The sequence below is a fragment of the Oryx dammah genome, unplaced genomic scaffold (assembly GCF_014754425.2).
Source record: "Oryx dammah isolate SB20612 unplaced genomic scaffold, SCBI_Odam_1.1 HiC_scaffold_15, whole genome shotgun sequence".
Lineage (NCBI taxonomy): Eukaryota > Metazoa > Chordata > Mammalia > Artiodactyla > Bovidae > Oryx > Oryx dammah.
Window position 1 is genome coordinate 20,224,908 of NW_024070199.1, and position 20,069 is coordinate 20,244,976.

The following is a 20,069-nucleotide window of genomic DNA, read 5'->3' on the forward strand; positions in this document are numbered from 1 at the left end:
GGTCATAGCAAACACCTTCTTCCAGCAACACAAGAGAAAACCCTACACATGGACATCACCAGATGGTCAACACCTAAATCAGATTGATTATATTCTTTGCAGCCAAAGATGAAAAAGCTGTATACAGTCAACAAAAACAAGACCAGGAGCTGACTGTGGCTCAGATCATGAACTCCTTATTTCCAAATTCAGACTTAAATTTAAGAAGGTAGGGAAAACCACTAGACCATTCAGGTATGACTTAAATCAAATCCCTTATGATTATACAGTGGAAGTGAGAAATAGATTTAAGGGACTAGACCTGATAGACAGAGTGCCTGATGAACTATGGAGGGAGATTTGTGACATTGTTCAGGAGGCAGGGATCAAAGCCATCCCCATGCAAAAGAAATGCAAAAATGCAAAATGGCTGTCTGGGGAGGCCTTACAAATAGCTGTGAAAAGAAGAGAAGTGAAAAGCAAAGGAGAAAAGGAAAGATATAAATATCTGAATGCAGCGTTCCAAAGAATAGCAAGGAGAGATAAGAAAGCCTTCCTCAGGGATCAATGCAAAGAAATAGAGGAAAACAACAGAATGGGAAAGACTAGAGATCTCTTCAAGAAAATTAGAGATACCAAGGGAACATTTCATGCAAGGATGGGCTCAATAAAGGACAGAAATGGTATGGATCTAACAGAAGCAGAAGATATTAAGAAGAGGTGGCAAGAATACACAGAAGAACTGTACAAAAAAGATCTTCACGACCAAGATAATCACAATGGTTTAATCACTCACCTAGAGCCAGACATCCTGGAATGTAAAGTCAAGGGGGCCTTAGAAAGCATCTCTATGAACAAAGCTAGTGGAGGTGATGGAATTCCAGTTGAGTTATTTCAAATGCTGAAAGATGATGCTGTGAAAGTGCTGCACTCAATATGCCAACAAATTTGTAAAACTCAGCAGTGGCCACAGGACTGGAAAAGGTCAGTTTTCATTCCAATCCCAAAGAAAGGCAATGCCAAAGAATGCTCAAACTCCACACAATTGCACTTTTCTCACATGCTAGTAAAGTAATGCTCAAAATTCTTCAAGCCAGGCTTCAGAAATACGTGAACCGTGAACTCCCTGATGTTCAAGCTGGTTTTGGAAAAGGCAGAGGGACCAGAGATCAAATTGCCAACATCCACCGGATCATGGAAAAAGCAAGAGAGTTCCAGAAAAACATCTATTTCTGCTTTATTGACTATGCCAAAGCCTTTGACTGTGTGGATCACAATAAACTGTGGGGAATTCTGAAAGAGATGGGAATACCAGACCACCTGACCTGCCTCTTGAGAAATCTGTATGCAGCCTAGGAAGCAACAGTTAGAACTGGACATGGAACAACAGACTGGTTCCAAATAGGAAAAGGAGTACGTCAAGTCTGTCTATTGTCACCCTGTTTATTTAACTTCTATGCAGAGGACATCATGAGAAAGGCTGAGCTGGAAGAAACACAAGCTGGAATCAAGATTGCCAGGAGAAATATCAATAACCTCAGATATGCAGATGACACCACCCTTATGGCAGAAAGTGAAGAGGAACTAAAAAGCATCTTGATGAAAGTGAAAGAGGCAAGTGAAAAAGTTGGCTTAAAGCTCAACATTCATAAAACGAAGATCATGGCATCTGGTCCCATCACTTCATGGGAAATGGAGAAACAGTAGAAACAGTGTCAGACTTTAATTTTTGGGGCTCCAAAATCACTACATATGGTGACTGCAGCCATGAAATTAAAAGACGCTTACTCCTTGGAAGAAAAGTTATGACCAACCTAGATAGTATATTCAAAAGCAGAGACATTACTTTGCTGACTAAGGTCTGCCTAGTCAAGGCTATGGTTTTTCCTGTGGTCATGTATGGATGTGAGAGTTGGACTGTGAAGAAGGCTGAGCACTGAAGAATTGATGCATTTGAACTGTGGTGCTGGAGAAGACTCTTGAGGGTCCCTTGGACTGCAAGGACATCCAACCAGTCCATTCTGAAGGAGATCAGCCCTGGGATTTCTTTGGAAGGAATGATGCTAAAGCTGAAACTCCAGTACTTTGGCCACCTCATGCTAAGGGTTGACTCATTGCAAAAGACTCTGATGCTGGGAGAGATTGGGGGCAAGAGGAGAAGGGGACGACTGAGGATGAGATGGCTGGATGGCATCACGGACTCGATAGACATGAGTCTGAGTGAACTCTGGGAGATGGTGATGGACAGGGAGGCCTGGTGTGCTGCGATTCACGGGGTTGCAAAGAGTCGGACATGACTGAGTGACTGAACTGAACTGAACTGAACTGAACTGAATAAACCTTGGGGTTGGAAAAGAAATTATTCAAATAAAACCTCCATATCAGTTATTTAGTTTATAGTGTCTTGGTGTTTCACAATAATATCTAGTTTATTTTTTTTCCTACTCTGTAAAACTAAGTTTATATATGAATAGCTGCTAGTGGCCATATGTCTAAAGAATATTTAAATTTGCTTTTTATTTTCTTATTTTACTTTTATGTTTTTAAATTCAGCTATGATAGATTTGTCTTTGTACAGAATAGATATTCTGTGTGTAATATATATCCCAGATGAGAGAGTAAACTTAGATTGAAGCTATCATATATAAATATTAATTCCAAAATGTAAAACCTGTAATAATAGTTTTTCTCTTTGACATAAGCAGATATATATGAGAAGCTCATGTATAAGGAAGTAGTCAAAGATATCAGACTGGAAAAGGGGGTCATTTCTATTCAGGATAATATAATACCACCTATCATCTTACTTTTTGTAAAGTTTTATTTCTGTGAAATAAAAGAATTCATTGAAAGGAAATAGATGAAGGAGGGATAAAAATACTTTTATTCTGTTTTAAGATTTTATCATGAGAAAGGAACATAAGATAAAATTTCATTTAAATTTTGCCTGAGCATTCATGTGAGACCCTAGGAACTCTCACTAGTGGTTTTGAATCAATGAAATTGAGTATATCAGTTCCATGAGAAAGGCCAGAAATAGTGAATAAGTTTTGATGAGTTGATAGAATTTAAATTTTAGGACTTACCTTGTCCATACCTCTGATCCCTTAGAATAGTAAAGAAATTTAAAAGAAGATAAGGCTCATAATCTCATGATGAAAGTGAAAATGTTGGTCATTCAGTCGTATCCAACTTTTTGCCACCCTATGGTTTGTAACCTGCCAGAGGACAGAGGACAGAGGCTCCTTCCCCTGTCCATGGGATTCTCCAAGCAAGAATACTGGAGTGGGGTACCATTCCCATCTCCAGGGGATCTTCCCGACCCAGGGATCCAACCCAGATCTCCTACACTGACAGGTGGATTCTTTATTGTCTAAGCCACCAATGTTACTACTTTATAGTAGAAGTATGGCAATAAATACACTCTAGTTTAGATAAAACTTCCCAAATAAACACTGTTAATAAAAATCACATAAAAACTGTTAGCTGATCCTCCTCTTTGAATTTTCACCTCTTACCAACATTCTGATACCCAAAAAGTGTTCAGAAGGTGTTGCATTTCCATCTTGACCTATGTATCAGCATTTTATTTTTTTTTCTTATGATTCTCAAAAACTGTGCACTTCAACCCAGGATTTTAGAGTTTGAGTTATTTACCCACACTCACAATTGACAGATGATTAATACCTAGAATTGCAAAGATTTACTATTTTATCTGGGAAAAAACAAACAAATAAACATAAAGCTTCTGATTAATAAATATGGAAATGTAACACTTTATATTTGAAGCAGCTTTGACTCCACCCCACACCATTCAACAGGGAGCCAATCTATGAATCGTCTCCCAACATAATTTTAATTACCATTATTTAACAATTGATGCTTTTGAACTGTGGTGTTGGAGAAGACTCTTGAGAGTCTCTTGGACTGCAAGGAGATCCAACCAGTCCATTCTAAAGATCAGTCCTGGGTGTTCTTTGGAAGGACTGATGCTAAAGCTGAAACTCCAATACTTTGGCCACCTCATGCGAAGACTTGACTCATTGGAAAAGACTCTGATGCTGGGAGGGATTGAGGGCAGAAGGAGAAGGGGAAGACAGAGGATGAGATGGCTGGATGGCATCACCATGCCATTGATGGACGTGAGTTTGAGTGAACTCTGGGAGTTGGTGATGGACAGGGAGGCCTGGTGTGCTGCATTTCATGGGGTCGCAAAGAGTCGGAAATGACTGAGTGAATGAACTGAGCTGAACTGAGCTGAACACTGAAACAAATACACTTTCTCTTCTACACATTCACAACCAAGAAAACAAAATAAGACAAATAAAAATAAATCATTTAATACAAAAATGAAAGACATAAGCCAAGACACTGTAAGATCTGAGGCTAATAAATTCCATGGACTCAATTACATAATAAAATTAAGATGTTTTTACAAATATTTCAATAATTTGGTGAAAGTTGTTTTTCTAATATCCAGAATTTAAATATGAAAATAGAAGTATATTTTGATTACTTAATTCTAAGACTGGGTTCTAATTTCAATGTAATATAAATTGGAGGAAAAGTTTGTCATCTGTACAGTTTTATATATAAGGTTTTATGTGTTTGCCTTTTTCTACCTTTCCAGATTGCTTCATATATAATTATCAGAATAAAAGGATATTTGCCATGGTATGTATAAAACAAACACGTTCAGACATTTAATGTGAGCCTTACTAGCTTTAACCTGTGCATTTTAAAACAGAAAGCATGAAGGCCAAATTCTAACATATCAACATTTCCTGGAAAGGCCTTTAAGGGCAATCTTCATACTATTGGAGACATCCTCACCAAACTAATAATTTGACATTGCAACAATTTCATCTCCAGTTTTGGAACAGAGTGGAAGTTTTATTTGAAAGTGGAAAGTGTTAGTCATTCAGTCATGTCCGACTCTTTGTGACCCCATAGACTCGAGCCCACTAGGCTCCTCTGTCCATGGTATTCTCCAGGCAAGATACTGGAGTGGGTTGCCATTGCCTCCTCCAGGGATCTTCCCGAGCCAGAGATGAAATCCAGGTCTCCTATACTGCAAGCAGATTGTTATTCATCTGAGCCACTCTAGTGGGTTTGAAAGCGGAAATGGATATCTACAACACTGTATGGTAAAAGATTTCTATTAGTAATATGTTATACAAATATGCTTGAATTTCTCTATAAATGGCAGTAAAAGGAGGTAGCTAAAAACATTAAGCATTAAATGAGGGCTTAGATATTGACCAGAAGAAGTGTGATAGTACTAGATCACGCAAAGAAATCAGAGAAAAAAAGATGGTTGAGAAGGGTCTGTGGGCTGATAGGCAGGAGAGACACTGTGTTGGATGGCGGCTTCAATAGCTGAATTCAAGGGAATACGTATGGCACAGTTATACCCAGCAGAATAGCAGCAAAAGACAAATAAATAAATAATAACAAAAAAATAGAGCAAATATGTGAAGACAAGACGGAACTCATCAACTTTGGAATTGCTTTTCTATCTTCCAGCTGCCCAAATCTGTTCAAATTTGCCCAAACTTTCTTGGGTGAGAGACCTACACGTTTCACCAAAGCTGAATAAGTCCCTGGGGAGCCTTTCCTTCCTCTCTACTCATTTTCTTACTCCTTTTCTTCTCCTTTCTTGCCATTAGTATAAATGTAGGTGGAAAGATGAAAATCAAAAATATCTTTTAAATATGACCAGTATTTCTCACTTTTTCCCCTTCATTTACTTAAAAATGCTTTAAGGAAATTTGTCTTTAAAGAAAAACGTGTAAGCAATATAATTATTAAACTCAAACAGAACCCACCATCTCTCAAGGATATTTGAAAACAAAATGTATTATTTACATATACTGTAATAATTTTGACATTGTGGTTATGTATATTGTTAGCACCATAAGGTGAATGAAGGAAATTAGAAACAATGAATGAAACTTTTATAAAAATTTCATAAAATATTCATAGAATGGAAAATTTTAATTGATATGAAATATTTAAGTAAACTAATTTGCAGTTTAAAGCACAGAAAGTGTAAAATGTTTTATGAAAGTGAAAGGCAAGGAAATAATTAGAATTTCTTTGAAAATTTTAGTTCACATTAGGAATTAGCTATCTTATCCATTTTGTTTTTCAAAGGAAGAGACAACATTTGACAAATTATTAATCACTCGCTCTGTGCCAAGTATTGTTCTGAGTACAATAAATAGTGCTGCACTTCAACCTTACAACAATTTTGTGAGATTGAATCTCCTATTATATATTACTCTGTTAAAGATTATCAAATTGAAATACAAATTGGTCAAGTGTCTTGCCAAAATTTCTATAGCTATTAAGGTATTAATCAAAACCCTACTCTAAGTAGTATGATGCTAGGTAGTTCTGGAAATTGAGGCTCCTGAAGAATTCTTCAGAACTTACAAGATGACTTTGGTGCCTTATAAGAACATATTATACTCCCCAACAGACAATAAAATATAGTCTCCTTCAATTTTTGAATGTTGGAATAAATATAAATGTTCCCGTTAACTTCAAGCCTTATGATTCTAATATTACTTGTATGTGCAAAGAACTTACAAAACTTATAATAAAAAAATAAAGTTAATTCCAGTCATTCTGACAAAAACAAAGTAGTTTTAATGTAACTAGTTCCCATTTAGAAATTCAGCCCTCTGTCAAGTGCGATACACTACAACACTAACCTTCCTAAGAGCAGGTAGAAAGACATGTAAAATTTAACCAATTTTACATTAGGCTTCACTCTAGTTTGTTTTGCTAAAATTCAAAAACACTGGTAACCAGCATTTTATAAACCAGAACCAACTTCTCATTGCCCATCTCCCCCACTCCTTTTTCACCAACGCTTTTAATGATGACTTTGTGATATTGATATTTTTTCCTGAATTATGAAATACATTTGAAGACAGCGATTAACTTTTATTCTGGTGTTGCCATGTGCCAGCACTTCGCATCCAGTATATCTCACTTACTTCTCTCCACATCTTCCCAGATCAGTAGCAATGCCCCTGTTTTATGGACAGATTGCCATAGAGTAATGGAAGAAAGATATGAACCAAGGGTTTTCTGGCTCCAAAATGTGTGCCCTGTCTGTGTACCAAATGACCCAACATAAGGTTAACCCCTTTATTATGGTAACATTATATTTTAAGAATTATCTTCCAGAAATTTTTAAAGCTAAATATTTTAACCTTTTTACAGCTTTTAAAAATTTGTTTCATATATGATATTTATGAATTATTTATTATTTATTATTGTATTTATTATTTTATTTTCTGTGTCAAGTCACAGTTTGCCATACATATATGAAACATTTCCTATACTTTTCCCATTTTTAAAAATGCATGCTTATTACCTACATTCAGTCATGTCCTTTTTCTGCAAAGGATAAGTCATACATGGAAAGATAGGTATAAATTATAGGTGCTGATCTAGCAATAAAAACTCATCAAGCAAAATGGCTGAATATTTAGCCATTGATATCAACATTTCTCCATAGCTGGAAATTAACTTTAACCTGTATTCTCTGAGAGCCATAATTATGTCAGCTACACACAAGAATACAAACATCTTTAAGACATCATCTCTGACTGCAGGATGATTGAAAGAAACAAGGCTCAGAGTTAAAAAAAAAATCATGTTAAACATAAAAAGAAAAATTTGCTATTAAACAAAGAAGTATGAATGTGAAAAATGTCTGGTACCAATGAGTCTAAGAAACACAATAAAGAGCCTATCAGAAGTAGGGAACATCAGTGGTGACTGTATTCTGGATCTTTCTTCTTACATAGCTGTGCCCAGATTTGAGAGGCAGGAAAATATATTCTGGTGTTCTGCTGAGAACGACAACAAAATCATATGGCAAGGGTGGGATTTAGGAAAAGGGGAAAAATTGCCACGATTATTGTAAACTACCTCAGAGATCATGTCTATATTATGTACTATTAAGTTCTCTGGGTCTTAAAGAGTTCTTGCTATATTTAATAATGTATATGTAAATACCATTTTTAATCAATTTTTTAAAAATGTATAAATGAAGAGTGAGAAAACAATGGAGAGTGTGAGGATTAACAAATACGTTAATTATTCCTCAGGAAGGAAGTAACCAACAATCATAATGATCCCTATTTCACCTCATTCTGGTACTAAAATATTTGACCCAAGCAGTAAGTATCATGACACAATGGAAAAAGCAATCGATTTGAAATTATAAACATTATGGTACTATCAGTTACTATCTAAAAGCTTGTGGATAAGTGACTTAACACTACTAAGCTTCTTTTATAGTAGCACCAACCAAAGAGATGTCTTTCAGGGATTTAAGAAATTATATGTATGAAAACGTGTAACTCAGTGTTTAACTCATTAGACTGTGAGCTTATGGAACTATGTACTTTGCCCTTTCTTCTCATTATAAAGATGTCCTACATAAGGTCTGACATTTAAAAATGAATTTAATAATATTGTGTTGAATATATAACTAGAATTACGCTATGGACTAGAATTCAGCAGATTTCTTTCATGAGGTAAAAGCTAATAAATATTTTAGGTTTTGCAGGCGGCCATATATGTTTGTTGTAACTATTGAAATCTGCTGTTATAGTACAAAAGCAGTTAGAGAACACACATAAAAAAATGAATGTAACTGCATTTTAATAAAACTATGTCTTACACACTGAGGAAACCAGAATTGAAAGAGACACATGTACCCCAATGTTCATCGCAGCATTGTTTATAATAGCCAGGACATGGAAACAACCTAGATGTCCATCAGCAGATGAATGGATAAGAAAGCTGTGGTACATATACACAATGGAGTATTACTCAGCCGTTAAAAAGAATACATTTGAATCAGTTCTGATGAGATGGATGAAACTGGAGCCGATTATACAGAGTGAAGTAAGCCAGAAAGAAAAACACCAATACAGTATACTAACACATATACATGGAATTTAGAAAAATGGCAATGATGACCCTGTATGCAGGACAGCAAAAAAGACACAGATGTGTATAGCGGACTTTTGGACTCAGAGGGAGAGGGAGAGGGTGAGATGATTTGGGAGAATGGTATTGAAACATGTATAATATCATGTAAGAATCGAATTGCCAGTTTATGTCCGATGCAGGATATGGCATGCTTGGGGCTGGTACACGGGGATGACCCAGAGAGATGTTGTGGGGAGGGGGGTGGGAGGGGAGTTCATGTCTGGGAACACATGTACACCCGTGGTGGATTCATGTCAATGTATGGCAAAACCAATACAGAATTGTAAAGTAAAATAAAAAATAAATAAATAAATAAATAAAATAAAACTATGTCTATGAAAATAAGCACAGTCTTGCATTTAGTCCATGGCCTTTATTTACCAATTCTTGCTATAGAATATCAGAATTTTTCATGAGTTCTTATGACCACATGTTGAATGATTAATTAACTTTTATGTGAAATATAGAGAACTATCTAGCTTTGAGAAATGCCAGAAAACCACGTATGGCAGCCCTCAATTATGAATGCTTTATGTGATATCTAAGGGGGGAAAAGCAATGAGAATGCAAATGGCTTAGAAGAGAAGAATGCAACTGAAATGGATTTTAACATGTTTGTTAAATGTAATCATTGAAGATAAGTCTGAAGATTTTGCTTAAAGCCAGACCATTAGACAATCTTAAAGACAGAGAAATATGAACCTCAGAGATATGAACTGGCCCTAATAATGATACATAATGAGCAATCACAAAATATGAGCAGAATATTATAAATACTAGTCCATCACACAAGTGGAGCTCAGCTGGACTTGACTGATATGGGCTGAGCTCAGCTGGGACCACCAGCTCTGCTCTCTCCATGTCTCACTGTCTTCCCAGCACAGTGGAATCTTTTCTCATGGTCTCCCTATGCTGATGGCAAAGGTACAAAAGACCAAGAGGTAGTACCAGCCTTATCTTGTTGAGTAAAAATTGCTTTACATTCTAAAGAAGAATAAATTAAATAAAGTTTCTGCCATTAAAAAAAAAAAAAGCAAAAACAGTTTTTTGATGAGGTCCCTGTTTGTCCTCACGTAGGATGCTATGTGTTTGTGTGTGAGACAATAATAGAAGTGAGTTCTGTTTTTCTTTAAATTCTTATAATTAGGATCAGTCTGAAGAAACATACATAAAGCTATGAAATAACTCAAATATGAAATATTTTAAAATGTGAAGATGAAGAAAGGACATAGGGACTAAGAATGGAAATGAGAAGGAGAAAAATGTCCTTAACTACTTAAAGCACAAAAATTATTGAAGAAAGAAATTAGAATGTGGTTAAAGGGAAGTATTTATGGATGGTGGAAGAAATAGTCATCTATAGTCAAAAACTCAACAGAAACCTGATTTTGGATTAATGACTGAAGTCAAAGTGGAAGAGTCCTGTGGACTTTTGGAACCTTCCCATTCTCATTTCTATAAGAAAGAGTTTGAAATCAACTCTGCAGGAGTAAGCATGGCAGCAATTCTAACTGCGGAGAGCACGTAACTAACCATCATGGTTCTGAGGCAATAGCTACTACGATTGTCACATAGACTTGACATTTTTGTCTTAAAATATACTTTATATATTTTATATATATTTAATATATATATATTTATATTTTATTTCATTATGTATATATCCATTTTAATCCAAAAGTAATGCTTGATTCTTTCACAAATAATAGATAAAATATTCCAGGAAGATGCATTGCATCTTGCCTATAGATTTGCCTATTGCCAGCACATTTCTCTGTCTTTATAGTTTGAGAAGAAAAATACTAGAGGCCATTTTGTTCCCTTTTTTCTCTAAAAGGTCGATGAGACTGCAAGATGATAATTCTAGCTTCCAGTGATAGGCTTGAGTGAAATATAAACTGATTATTTATCAAAGGATCAGTGACACTATGTACTTTTATTTCCTAATATCTTTAAGAATTGTCCTTTAATAATACAAAGAAGGATAATCACAATCGAGTAGTAAAAGCAATCTTTCCAAATGCTTCCTTTTCCATACCACATCCTCTGATTATTCAAGCAATCATCCCTAACTTGTACAACAATGAGGTGTCTCTTTTATAAACTTTATCATGCTTAATTTGTAAAAATACGTGTGTATATTCATGATGTATATGCCTTCAGACCAAGTATTAGTTTTACATTCTTTAATCCAATTTGTGAACCTGGTATATAATAAATGCTTAATACAGTGCCCTGGTACAAAATATGTGCTTAGCAAATATGTGTGATGAAACTAAAAAAAAAAAAAAATTACAGTTGATTACCTGAATTGGAATTACTTATTCAATACCTTTTATTTGTCTGGCTTTATTTTTCAGATACCTTTATCTTTAATCAAAAACTTACTAAAGTAACTTACACTTGTAAAAATTATCCAGGTTTGTTTATACATTAGCAATGTTGACATTGCCATATCATATACTTAAGTAAAAAGTAAAAACAAATTAATTTTGTGTGGATTTATGTAGTTCCTTTTTTTGTTGCAGTTTTTTCTTTGGTATATTCAAGTCTATTTGTTAGTGATATTGACTGATTATAAGCACATGGATTTTACATCTTTCAAGATACTTTATAAAAAAATGGACAGGGAGAATCTCATGTCCAAAAATCTTTCATTTATAACACTGCAGAATGAATAATAAAAGGAATTAGTGCCCTATTCAACTAATGCTATATGATCCCTATGGTCACCTACCTCCATCTAATGCAACTGAATTTAACTGTATGAATAATTAGTCAAAAATGCAATATTTTAAAGCATAACAATATGAGATTTTAAGGAAAATCTTAGGGCTTTAATATCAATTAATGTAATTTTTCTATAACAAATGTAGTTAATAGAATATAATGTAAAAAAGGTAGATTCAAAAGACTGTTCTATACATCTATGTCTCTTTTGCTTTCTCGCATTCAGGGTTATCATTACTATCTTTCTAAATTCCATATATATGCGTTAATATACTGTATTAATGTTTTTCTTAACCAATACAATATTGTAAAGTAATTAACCTCCAATTAAAATAAATTTATATTAAAAAAGGTAGATTCAATTAATGGACATTCGTGAACATGTTTATTAACTCATTTAAGAACTACTCAGTGTTTCTGTGTTAAACACATTCACATCTGCTAGTTGCACAAAATCCCAAATGATCAGTTCCTTGCTGTCAGTGTAAGATCTAAAATGGAGAAATCCTTTTAACCCTCAACAAAATATAATTGGAAAAGAAAAAGTGTAAAATTCTTTCATTCAAAAATTATTATTGACTGAGTGCCTACTATGTGCTGACATGCAATACCGAGAAAGGAGCTTCTTGTAGGCAGAAATAGGTCTTATAGATGACCTCAGGTGGAGTGAGCAATTTACAATATACAAATTCTGTCTTTTCCAGTTTGTGTTTTTTCAGGTACTCAAGCAGTATTTCAAATAATTAAAGGAGGGCAGGGGCAGCATTAGAAAAGATTTACCATCAATCAAGCACAGTCCTTTCTAGGCAAATATGTGTCATCCTTTGTCCACTGGTCATAACCAGTACACAGAGGTGCCACCAGAACCAAAACAAACTCACAGTGGTAAGGACAAATTGCCTATCCCTTTCTCTTTGAGTGTCATGATCTTCCCTTTGAATGTCAGTTCTCTCTTATCCTGCATTAAAAAGAGAATCAAAGCTTGGTGATCTAATTTCTCCTCTTTCTTTTCTATTACTTTTATATACTCACTAAAATTATGACCTATTTACTTAAAAAATATTACATGTAACTGCTTCATTTTCACATGGTTTTATTTTGGTTAAAGTATTGTTTTACGATGTCCATTAAATCAGTCATTAGGCACTGAGTTCTGACTTTCAGAATTCAATTTTTAGAACTAATCATGAAAATTAATTGAATTAATTTTCTGAAAACTTATAACAAATAAAAGATCTATTATAATTGATATTCTATGTGGATGTCACACTTCCATGAACCACATATAATTATAGGTATGGTTATAAGAACTATAAGTGATAACTTTTTATAATGATATAGTAAGAATTGTATTGAAGCAAAATTATTTAGAGAGAAGTCTTAAAAAGTGAATTTGCATTAATACTAATTTTTATTTGCTTTGGTTCTATGCTTATTCCATAACTTTCTGATCATTCAGTGTTTTTTTCCCAGATTCATATATTTTTTTTTTGAACTCATTTTTCATTTTTAAGATAATATGAGATTTAAGAATTAGTGTTATAGTTTTTTCTCTCTTACTAATTACATTTTAAATTTTATGTCAATATTAAGCTCTTTCTGGCCCTCACCAAGTGGTGCTAGTTGTAGAGAACTTGCCTGCCAATGCAGGAGACAGACCCAAGTTGGATCCCTGACTTGGGAAGATCCCCTGGAGGAGGGCATTGCAATGCACTGCAGTATTCTTACCTGGAGAATCCCATGGACAGAGGAGGATGGAGGACTATAGTTCACAGGGTAGCAAGAGTCAGACACAACTGAAGTGACTTAGCAGGCACACATCTCTGCCATTATTTGTTGGAGTGCCCCTAGTTCATTGTTATATTAACTCCTACAAATGCTTTTTGAGAGACTTCCCTCAACTGTCCGTCCAGTGGTTAAGAATCCATGCAGGAGACGCTGGTTTGATCCCTAGTCCAGGAACTAAGATCCTGCATGCCAGCACAGTGCAGCCAAAAAAAAAAAAAAACAAAAAAAAAAACAAACCACAAATGTCTGTTGTGTCAGGCTAAGGACACAACAGTGTCTGAAACAGAGGCAGCCCTCCTCTGAGGGAGTTACCACTCTGGGTCACCTTTGCCCCTGCTGATGCTCAGAATGAAGTTAAATCTGGAGAAACACAACTCCAACATCCAGCTCTCAGTGAAACTTGGCCTGGGGACAACTTGGGCTTCAGTACCTTAAAGATGTTTATGAAGGCAACATAATTGGTGACATCTGAGGTCACCACCAGTGGAAGCATCCCACTTTCTCATGGAAATGATCATCATGGAATCTCACCAGTGCTGGCTTTGCAGCTTTGTTGGATTGTCTTTTTTCTTGTGTCACTTGTAAGCTTACAGAGCTGAGGAAGAAAGTTAATCATTACTATTATTCTAGAGAAAGCAAGAAGGAAGACAGAGAGATGAAGGGAAGGAGAAAGATGAAGGGAAGAAGAAGAAAAAGATGGCCTCAACTTTTTGGAAATCTGGTGATGCTCCATTGCTTATTTGATTCTTAAACAGTTCATACATCATCGGTATCATTCACATTTTCCTTCCTTGGGTTATTTTTTTCTATTTGTAACATAAAGCAGATTTTGGTGTGAGTGCTATTACGATGGTTAACATAAAGGTTACTGAAACTGTCAAGATTAAAAAATGTGTCCAGGAAGCTCAAAAGACTGAACTGATATACTGTCCAGTAGCTTCTTTATAGTACCAACTCCTCAGTCTCAGTCAATGGTGGGAGAGTAATTCTGCAATCAGTGTTTCAACTGACCCACTCCAGTTTTTTTCATGAACTGTCTTGACTACATTTACAGGTGCTTGCCCATTATACCTATAGGACATTTGCACATTCAGATCATATACCAGACATGTTCTTTTTTCTCTTCTTCAATCACTAGTAATTAATATCTTTACATTTCAGCCCAAATAGCACTTTCCTCCCATTACCCTTCCTCTATCTCCTTGAAGAAATCAAATTTCCCTACCATAACCTAGAACGCTATGTATCATAACATTTTAAAACAGTCATGTTTCTAATCTTACAATTCAAATGTGACTTTTTAAAAAGTTTGGCTTTGTCTTTGTTTTATAAACTTTACATATATAAGAGAATATTTTATTCTTTCTACCATGCTTAACTAAAATATAACCACAAAAATATTTTTAAAATATGTAAATAAATCATCTGGAAAGGTAGCATAATGGCAGATTTGAGGGTGCCAAATGTAGCCAACTCATAAATTTGTACAAAGTAATCTTTGTTTATTCTCAGAAAATAACATTAATTTCTATTTCTTTACATAACTATTTATCCTGTATAGTTTTTATTGACTAATCATGTATTTTTTAATATGAAGAAAGATAGAACTAAATAAATAGAGCTACATAAACATAATTAAAGCTCACTTTTAACTTCATTGTGGTAATTTTTTTCAGTAACAGTTGGGTTCTATCATCCTGAAATGTATTATCCTTCAGAATTTAGCAAAATAATGTTTATTAGAAGTGATGTAAACATCTGTGTAAGTCTCTCTAGACCCCAAAGACACCTCAATGTTCCTTTTATTGCAAAAGCCCAGATATAAAGAAACCAGAACTCAAACCTACTAAGCAAATAAAATTGACTTATACTTTTTAAAAATAATACTTCTAAATATTATTTTTCCCAAAGGGTATTTTTGCTCAACATAAATATACAAAGAACATGAGCAGGAACTGAATGTCACCCCACCAAAATCCTCATTTTTTGTTGGTTGTGTCAGGAAGATCTAGAGAGTTAGAATCACAGAAGCTCAGAATAAGTCAGCTCACAATTCCCTTTTTTGGTACAGTCAAGAGCCACGCCAGTGATGACTGGATTTGCTAAATGTGTCTTATGAAATTGTTGCTCTGTAGGGGAAAACTAAGATGAAAGGGTAGCACAACTGGTAATGAATCTCAAAGAAAGTTTCATTATTCCAAGTTGTTTTGTGGCTTGAAGCTAAGAAATGAACATATCAATATAAAGGCGATTTTTGTGACAGATCCTATATTTCTTATGTCACTGAGATCTAATAAATTGATAATTATAAAGTTAAATCATTATAAAAATGTAGTTTTAAAAATGTTATTACTTTCATTTAAATATGTTCTATAGATTATATCATAATTTTTAGGCATATTATTCTGCCCAAGAGCAAAATGATAATGATTGATTGAAAGAATTGTCATCTTCACTATAAATCTTACCTCTGAAGTCAAACAGAGATGAACCTAGATCTGAGCATTGCTGTCCAAAAAGGCAGAGAATTTTACCAGCTGAAAACATGCCTGGGATTCACACAACATTCCTAAGACCTATAGGGCTTCTTTGATTTATATTAAACAAGTGTACAAGTAAATCTCTAAGTTATCACTGTGACACCATGTAGTAATATTTTCTTTTAAAATGACGTATTTACTATAAAATGATATGTTTTCCATTGTAAACAGTTAGAACAACACAAAAGTGTGCTGTTTGCATTTGTAGCTTCCTTCCCCAAAGAAACCCATATTAACAATGTAATAAATATTCTACCAGAATTTGTTCTACACACACACACACACACACACACACACACACACCCCTTTACAGATGCTATACTTATTTTCTAAACTCATATTACATATTGTTATGCAAAATGCATTTTCATTTAGTATACTGGAAAAACCTGGAACGTTGTTAGGTCTATGAATCAAGGTAAACTGAATGTGGTCGAGCAGGAGATGGCAAGAGTGAGCATCAACATTCTAGAAATCAAGGAACTAAAATGGACCAGAATGGCAGATTTTAACTCAGATGACCATTTTATCTACTACTGTGGGCAAGAATCCCTTAGAAGAAATGAAGTCTCCCTCATAGTCAACAAAGTGTCTGAAATGCAGAACTTGGGTGCCTTCTCTAAGGTGACAGAATGATCTCGGTTCATTTCCAAGGCAATCCATTCAGTATCACAGTAATCCAAGTCTGTGCCCCAACCACTAATACTGAAGAAGCAGAAGTTGAGAGGTTCTATGAAGACTTACTAGATCTTCTAGAACTAACATTAAAAAAAAATATTTTCATCATAAGGGATTGGAATGCAAAAGTAGGAAGTCAGATACCTGGAGTAATGGCAAGTTTGGCCTTACAGTACAAAATGAAGCAGGACAAAGGCTAACAGAGTTTTGCCAAGAGAATACACTGGCCATAGCAAACACCCTCTTCCAACAACACTAGAAACAACTCCACACATGGACATTATCAGCTGGTTAACACCAAAATCAGATTGACCATATTCTTTGTAGCCAAAGATGGAGAAACTATAGAGTCAGCAAAAGACAAAACCTAGAGCTGACTATGGCTTAGATCATGAGCTCCTTATTGCAAAATTCAGGCTTAAATGAAAGAAAGTAGGAAAAAACACTAGACTGTTCAGATACCACCTAAATCAAATCCCGAAAGTGAAAGTGACAAATAAATTCAAGCGCATAGATCTGACAGAGGGTATAAAGAACTGTAGATGGAGGTTCATAACATTGTACAAGAGGTGGGGAGCAAAACCATCTCAAAGAAAAAGAAATGCAAGAAGGCACAATGGTTGTCTGAGGAGGCCCTACAGATTGCTGAGAAAACAGAAGTGAAAGGCAAAGGAGAAAGGGAAATGCAAAGTTCAAAAGAATAGCAAGGAGAGACAAGAAAGCTTTCTTAAGTGAACAGGGCATGGAAATAGAGGAAAACAATAGAATGGAAAAGGCAAGAGATCAATTCAAGAAAATTGGAGATGCCAAGGGAAATTTTTTACAAAGCTGGGCACAATAAAGGACAGAAATGGTAAGGACCTAACAGAAGCAGAAGAAATTAGGAAGAGGTGGCAAGAATACACAGAAGAACTATACAAAAATGTCTTAATAACCCAGATAACTATTATGGTGTGGTCACTCACCTAGAGCCAGACATCCCACAGTGTGAAGTCAAGTGGGCCTTAGCAAGCATTATTGTGAACAAAGCTAGTGAAGGTAATGGAATTCCAGCTGAGGTATTTCAAATCCTAAAAGATGATGCTGTTAAAGTGCTGGACTGAATATGCCAGCAACTTTGGAAAACTTAGCAGTTCTGGAAAAAGTCAGTTTTCATTCCAACCCTAAAGAAGGGCAATGCCAAAGAATGTTCAATGATTGCACTCATTTCACATGCTAGCAAGGAATGCTCAAAATCCTTCAAGATAGGCGTTAGCAGTACATGAACTGAGAACTTCCAGATATACAGGCTAGATTTAGAAAAGGCAGAGAAATCAGAGATCAAATTGCATCATCCTTTGGATCATAGAAAAAGCAAGAGAATTCCAGAAAAACATCTACTTATTCTCCATTGACTCTGCTAAAACCTTTGACTGTGTGGATCACAATAAACAGTGGAAAATTCTTAAAGAAATGGGAATACCATACTTCCTTACTTGCCTCCTGAGAAACCTGTATGCAGGACAAGAAGCAACGGTTAGAACAGGACATGGAACAACAGACTGGTTCAAAATTGGGAAAGAAGTATGTCAGGGCCATATATTGTCATCTTGCTTATTTAACTTACATGCAGAGTACAAAATGCAAAATGCTAGGCTGGGTGAATTCCAAGCTGGAATCAAGAGTGCTGGGAGAAATATCAACAACCTCAGATTAATATGGATGATTCCACTCTAATGGCAGAGAGAGAAGAGGATCTAATGGGCCTCTTAATGAAAGTTAAAGATGAGAGTGAAAAAGCTGGCTTAAAACTCGACATTCTAAAAACTAAGATTAAGGCAACTTGTCCCATCACTCCATGGCAAATAGATGGGGAAAAAGTAGAAACAGTGACAGAGTTTATTTTCTTCTGCTCCAAAATCACTGTAGACAGTGACTGCAGTCATGAAATTAAAAAGATGCTTGCTCCTTGGAAGAAAAGCTATGACAAACCTAGTGAAAGCGTTAGTCGCTTAGTCGTGTCCTACTCTGTGACCCCACGCACTGCAGACCATCAGGCTCCTCTGGCCATGAAATTCTCTAGGAAAGAATACTAGAGTAGGTTGCTATCCCCTTCTCCAGAGGATCTTCCCGACCCAGGGATTGAATCTGAGTCTCCTGCATTGCAGTTATATTTTGTACCATCTGAGCCACTAGGGAAGTCCACGAGAAACCCAGACAGCATATTAAAAAGCTGAGACATCATCACTCTGGTAACAAAGGTCGTAGGTGGTTTTTCTACTGGTCACATACAGATGTGGAAGTTGGACCATGAAAAAAAACTGAGCGCCGAAGAATTGATGCTTTTGAATTGTGGTGCTGAAGAAGACTCTTGAGAGTCCCTTGGACTTCAAGGAGATCAAACCAGTCAATCCTATAGGAAATCAATCCTGAATATTCATTGGAAGAACTGATACTGAAGCTGAAGCTCCAATACTTTGGCCACCTGATGTGAAGAGCCAACTTATTGGAAAAGATCCTGATGCTGGTAAAGACTGAGGGCAAGAGGAGAAGAGGGCAACAGAGGATGAGTTGGTTGGATGGCATCATCAACTCAGTAGATATGAATTTGGACAAACTCAGGAAGATAGTGAAGGACAGGGAAACATGGTGTGCTGCCATCCATGGGTTCACAGAGTTGGCTACGACTGAGCAACTTGAACAACAGAACAGCATTACTTTCAGAATAATTATACGTGGAAAAGTAGCAATTTTAGACTTCTCGGTATATATTTGAATTGAAGTCTTTCCCATGATTTCCATACATTTTTTTCCCCCAAGACTTGAAATTCACTTCATATAAAGTGAGAGAAAATATTCTCTGGAGACTCAATTCATTTATTTTCCTTTGTGAAGAATCTGATGCTAAAATTAGCTCTGCTATAGTTTTGCTGTTATACTCTCTCTTTTGAGAATAAAGTATGAAAATGCATATATAAATATGGAATTCTTCATAAAATTAACTTTCCTCATTTAGTTTCCTTATACAATAATTTTTAAGCCTCAACTTCCATTTAATTTTCATTTGGTTTAATTTAATATAAAGTTAATTTCTGTGTTTTAGCATAATAAATCACTCAATAAGTATCAGATAATTGGCTGGATCCTGTAGGTATGGTGGGGAAATTTGTAGTGAGTAACCTGTTGAATTATGTAAATTCTTTCATTGTTTGGTTTTTGAAAACTTTGCCCACCTTTCTAAAATAATTCATCCTTTTGGAAACTTTTTATTCAAGTTTCTTCAAGTAATAAATAATATGAAATCTTGTGATTTATAAATTCAGTAATAAATCACCATATTTTTAAAGTTTCCAC

General features: G+C 35.3%; 1 long non-coding RNA gene across 1 annotated transcript; it reads right to left on the reverse strand.

The window, feature by feature from the left end:
- Positions 1–1,830: 1,830 nt before the first annotated feature.
- Positions 1,831–19,104, reverse strand: LOC120874289. The gene is made up of 3 exons (XR_005723627.1): positions 18,997–19,104; positions 16,053–16,055; positions 1,831–1,866 (listed from the first exon to the last, which is right to left on the reverse strand). It is a non-coding gene; the product is annotated as an uncharacterized LOC120874289 (long non-coding RNA).
- Between the last annotated feature and the right edge of the window lie 965 nt (positions 19,105–20,069).